General features: G+C 35.5%; 1 long non-coding RNA gene across 1 annotated transcript; it reads right to left on the bottom strand.

Moving 5' to 3' along the window:
• Window positions 1-4769: 4769 nt before the first annotated feature.
• Window positions 4770-5041, bottom strand: LOC128037704 (uncharacterized). The gene is made up of 2 exons (XR_008193402.1): window positions 4947-5041; window positions 4770-4872 (listed from the first exon to the last, which is right to left on the bottom strand). It is a non-coding gene; the product is annotated as an uncharacterized LOC128037704 (long non-coding RNA).
• Window positions 5042-6161: the final 1120 nt, after the last annotated feature.

The raw sequence follows: 6161 nt of genomic DNA, 5'->3' as shown, positions 1-6161 counted from the left end.
GCTTATACTATTGTCGAGGAGACTGCTTCAAATTGTATAGACTTTTGTAAAAGACAAACATGATCTTCTTTACCTTCACATTTGAAGTCTTTCGGTTGTTGCATGTATATGTCCTTCGCAAGTTCACCATGAAGGAAAGCAGTTTTTACATCTAATTGCTCTAACTCAAGATTGTTTGATGCAATAAGAGCCAAAAGCTCCCGAATGGACATATGTTTCACAACAGGAGAAAAAACATCATGAAAATTAACTCCCTCCACTTGATTATGGCCCTTTGGAATCAATCTTACCTTGTACCTAGTGTCGTAAGAATTCAAAGCTTCTTCTTTTTAAACACCCATTTGTAGCCAATGATTCTTTTAATGATGGGTTGTTTAACTAGCTGCCAAGTCTCATTCTTTTGAAGTGATTCCATCTCTTGTTCCATTGCGATGAACCGTTTGTTAGAATCGAAGACCTTAACTGCCTCATAATAACACGAAGGATCAGTTGAATCAATGCTCTCAGTAACATTTAGAGCATAAGCCACTAGATTTCCTTCATAATATTTCTCTGGTGGTCGAATTTCTCACATTTTCTTATCACGAGCCAACTTATAATTAGTTAACTGAGATGATGAAGGTACTTGAGGGTCAGATGAAGTCCTAAATTGATCCAAAACAACTTCAATTTTGTAAGAATCAGGAATTTATTGCTTTGATGATGTCACTTTCTATCTTGTCGAGACAATGATCATGTTCGTCGTGACATTGAGACGAGGCTCTTCGTTTTATCGCGACGTTGCCCCATGTTTCAAATTTTGCCTCCACCTTGCTCGAGACGCTCTGATTTGTTCTATATTTAAAAGTAAAAGACCCATTTTCTAATGGAAACATGGCAGATTCGTCGAATGTAAAATCTCTACTAACAATTATTTTGTCAGATTCTGAACACCACAACTTAAAACATTTTGTACTGGTGGAGTATCCCAAAAAGATGCATTTAACAACTCTTGGGTCAAGCTTTTCCTGGCTAACTTTAGTATAAGCAGGACAACTGAAAATTCTAAGATTAGAATAATTGGGAGGATTACCTGACCATATCCCATCTGAAACTTTACTGTTCAATGCTCGATTAAGAGATCAATTCACCAAATAACTTGTCAAGTTTACGACTTCAACCCAAAATTTCTTCCCCAAACTTGCATTAGAAAGCATGTATTGGGCCTTTTCTAGTAAGGTTTTGTTCATTCTTTTTGCAACTCCATTTTGCTGTAGAGTTTCAACAACGGTTTGATGTCTTTCAAATCCTTCCCATTTGCAAAAATAATTAAACTCTAAATAATAGAACTCAAGGCCATTATCCGTTCTCAACAGCTTCACAGATTTTCTAATTTGTTTTTCTAACAGTGTCTTCCACTGTTTGAGGATTCTGAAGACTTTGCTTTTCTGTTTAAAAATATAAACCAAAATTTTCTGGAGTGATCATCAATAAAAGTTAGGAAATACTTATTACATCATTTTGAGATGTCAAGAGACGAACCCCATAAATCAAAATGAATGTAATGAAGAGTCACTTTTATTCTATGCACTATTGAATTAAAGTTGACTCAAGTTTGCTTCCCAAAAATACAATGCTTATAGAGACCTAACTTACAAACTCCAGTGTCTTTAAGAAAACCTTTGTTGCAGAAGACTGTCATACCTTTCTCACTCATATGACCCAATCGCATGTGCCAAAATTTGCTTTAATCAGAACCAGTGAAGAAAGAATCACACCTTGTCATCGAGACGTGGAGAATATCATCACCGGGATGTTGTATTGTCACAATGTTGGGGTCTTCCTTGTCTTGACATGGCAACGATTTCAACTGTTCTTCAGTAATTATAGTCGCACCAATTACCATTGACCCTTGCAGAACGCATAACGTGCCTTTTTTTTTGTCCTCTCATCACAACGAGAACTCCACGAGAGACTTTTAAGCCATTTGATTCAATAACTATCCTACAAATATTAGAATCCAAAATTCCCAACGAGATGAGATTTTTCTTGAAGTGAAGTGTTCAAATAATTTCATCATGCATCTTGATTTGTATGGTTCCTACGCCGACTATCTTACATGGAGAATTATTTCTTATCTGCACAACTCGACATTCAATTGAATTGTACGTGGAGAACAAGTCCCTATTGGGACACATGTGATAGGACACTCTGAATCTAGGATCCATTCAGAAGTAAGGTTGGAGCTTTCACTCGTCGACACCAATAAGAAATCATCATCTTTATCTTTAGCTACACTAGCATCAACAACTTCAACTTTTTACTTATCTCTCTTACAATTTATTATCCCTCTTAAATTTATTTTGAAGTTTCCAATATTCTGCCTTAACGTGGCCCACAATATTTGTCATGGTTCTTGGATTTAGATCTCACTTTAGACCTATTTCGATCAATTTTTCTAGATTGTTGTCTGCTTCTTGCAACTAAAACTGAGGCTTGCTCGTCTGACATTTTGTTTCGGCCTAACTTGTTTTTGAGTTTATCCTTACTTAGTAGATTCCCATTCATGTCTTTGAACGAGAGATGATCTTTCCCATAAATCAGAGTGTCTTTGAAAGTTTTATAACAAAAGTGCAAAGAACATATCAACAAAATAACTTGATCCCCGTCACTAATATCTACTTCGAGATTCTTTAAGTCATTAAGAAAGGTAACAAAATCACTAATATGAACTCTAATAGACTTACATTTGGTCATTGTGAGCATGTAGAGAAGTTGTTTTAATACTAACCTATTGGCCAAGAATTTTGTCAAGTGCAAGGCTTCCAATTTCTTCCATAATGAAAATGTTGTGTTCCCCTTCAAAACCTTTTGTAACACTTTATTTGTTAAACATAATTGAATTACAAATAGACCCTTTTTGTTTAACCTATCCCATTCTGACTGTTCCATGTCTGTGGATTTCTTCTCTGCAAGGATCTTTTCAAGATCACTTTAGACCAGTATTGCTGACATGCGAACTTGCCACAAACTAAAATTTGCTATGTTGTCAAACTTGTCGATTTTAAACCTTGATTTTGTCATCTCTGAATGGGTTACTAGCTCTGATACTAGTTTGTAGAAAATTAACCTGAATAATGCAACGAACAAGTAAATTAACTAAAATCGAACAAATCAAACACGCGAATTTTACATGGAAAAACTCCTCAAATGAGGATAAAAAACCACAGACAAAATGACATTTCACTATAATAAAGGAGAATAAAAAAGAATGAGAGAATTAAAGAAAAACCTGAAACCCCACACGAAAAACCCTTCAAACAAATAACAATATTCTCTCAAACTAAATATTTCTGCTGTATTAAACCTAGAGTAGCTAAGACCTATTTATAGGTTGAAACTCGTACAATATTTGACTACAATAACCCTAGGTTAATTAGAGTTTAAGTGGGAAACTAAAAACAAAGTTTAACGGAGAAGAAAAGTTGAAAAACTTGAATTGTTTGTCACCACATCATGACACTACACCAAAACAGGTCTTTAGCGGCGTTTTTTAGGCCTTTAGCGGCGCTTTTTAAAGCCACTAAAGGTATTTGCAGCGCTTCCAGAAGCTCCGCAAAAAAGGCCGCTAACGAAAACGTCGCAAACGTTTGCAGCGTTTACAAACAAAAACGCCGCTAAAGACCATGTTCTTTAGCGGCACTTAAAAAAACGCCGCTAAAGACCATGTTCTTTAGCGGCGCTTTGAAAAAAACGCCGCTAAAGAACATGAGAAAAAAACGCCTCTAAAGACCATGTTCTTTAGCGGCGCTTATAAAAAACGCCGCTAAAGACCATGTCCTTTAGCGGCGTGCCGCTAAAGATGATGTTCTTTAGCGGCGTTTATTCTTAAGCGCCGCTAAAGAACATGAAAAATAGTGGCGTTTTTTTAAAACCCCGCTAAAGAACATGTTCTTTAGCGGCGCTTTTATACAAAAACACCACTATTTTTGGGATTTTTTATATTAAATTTTTCATTTTTTCAGCCCCCCTGTAGCAACAAATCAAAAGGAACCAGATTTAAACCAGCCAAAAGCAATAAATTTATATAATATTTCAAATTAAATGAATAAAATAATATTAATATCAATAAATAAAAGTGAATTCATAGTATTTTTGCAAAAATGTTAAATGTTAAAATGATAAAAATATTTATGTCATACACTATGAGGTGGAAGTTGCGACTGAAACATCTTCATCACAGCCTGAAGCTGTTGCTGGAGTTTGTCGTACTTCTTGGCCTGCTCTGCTTCTCTCGCTGCAGCTTCTGCTTCCCTCGCTGCCGCCTCTGCTTTAAGTTGTAGCTAGAGTTCTTCATATTTCCTTTGAACCTCAACTGTGGCCGCTTGCATCTCAGCCATTTGGTCTTTCAACCTCTGAACTTCAGCTTGAGCTTGACTCCCCGAAGCCATGTATTGATGGGAGCTGGATCCCAAATATTGGGTTGGGCTAACAAAAGATCCTTGAAATCGAACCCGACCATACCTTTCAGGACCCAAAACTTCAGTAATAATCCGGTTATCAATGTCTTCAAGATGAACAGAACTATCACTAGAAGCAATCGCTTCGTACTCCGCCTTTTTATCCTTTAGTTTTTCCTAATAAATAAATCACATAGTTAGAAACGCAATATTATATATTAAAAAACATATGCAACATAACAATAGTTGCATTACAAGCAATGAATTAAACCATTAGAAAATAAACACTAAAAATAACTAAAATAAGTCAAATCTTATTAAGTAAACGTACCATTATTTCACCAGCTTCAGGAGTCATGGGAGATCCATCTTTCTTCCTATGTGTAATTTCAAAAAGTTGAAGGCGTCCAACTTTTTGACCGGACGACAGTTCCTACAATATGGTAGTATAAATATTATTTAATAGAAAGTTATACATATTCGACAATATTAAAAAATTAAAAATACCTCCGCCTCAGCTACACATGCAAAACTTCTCGACCCGGCTGTGTGGGTGAATTTTTGTTTCTGCCTGCTGCTTTTTCCAACTTGTTCACGATCCTACGTTATGAAATTTTTAGTACGTAAATAGAAAATACTATAAACCAAAATCATTACAATAGTTTGGAAGTACGCCATACCTAGCCTTTCTTCGAATGCCAAAAGCTAACCGCATCTTCCTATTGGTACCTCAACATACCCGGCGGGACATTTTGCAATTTCTCATCTAAGGTTGTTTTTGTTTTATAATAATTTTTCTTCAAAGTACTTTTATTGTCTCTCCATCTTTTTCCCAATGCTTTCTTTACGTAAGCATCCGAGATCTCTAAAGCAAACCTCGCCTACAAAAAACAAAAAACACAAGTGAATAAAGTAAATATAAATGAAACTATTTCCCAAGCATTACAGATGGCATTAACATTTTGTTACCTTAATATTATCGATGACTTGGTTTTTGTTGCTTTCGGGCATTTGATGCTATGACTCGTAGTTGATAGGCAACATATTCGGATTTCGTGCTAAAATGCCCATGTATCCTGCTAAAAGTCGAGCTTCTGATCCAACAGGCTGACCAAAACTGTTTCGTCCAACTTTGACACGCTCGACTGGATCTAACTCGTATAACTCTCTAAGTAGCGTACGTCCTCGACCTCTGCGCGTCCCACCATTTTCAGCTACAAATGGTATATTATAATATAAGAATTTGAAAAATAAATCAACTATAATGAAAACACGCATGTAAATTAAACGTAAAATTACTTTGAACTTCAGAGGATCCTCACCAGAATCGGAACATTCGAAGATCCAATTGCTGTCTGCTGTTCAGTACTATTTGTCTCTGTCGAGTTAGGATCATTTCTCATAATGCTTCCCCTTAGAATTTTTCTTCTAGGCATTTTATCTGCAATACACATAAAATAGTTGACAACTTAATAACTAATTACAACAATATCAGCACATATAAAATAGTTGAAATATATAATAAGACTAAGATTTAAATTATAATATATTTCATATAAATAACCAATCGTAAAATCTTACTACATCATTATTCGTAAATATCTTCATCGGTGTCCTAACGAACCCATTGAAATTGCGCACTAGTAATAGGGATATTGTCGTTTAAGTTTTGTTCTGGAAAGGACAAAGTTTCTGATCTATCGTCGATGTTATATCTACTTC

Source organism: Gossypium raimondii, unplaced genomic scaffold (genome assembly GCF_025698545.1).
Source record: "Gossypium raimondii isolate GPD5lz unplaced genomic scaffold, ASM2569854v1 Contig00265, whole genome shotgun sequence".
Taxonomy (NCBI): Eukaryota; Viridiplantae; Streptophyta; class Magnoliopsida; order Malvales; family Malvaceae; genus Gossypium; species Gossypium raimondii.
The sequence above is the reverse complement of the archived record's forward strand: the minus strand, read 5'-3'. Positions and strand labels throughout refer to the sequence as shown.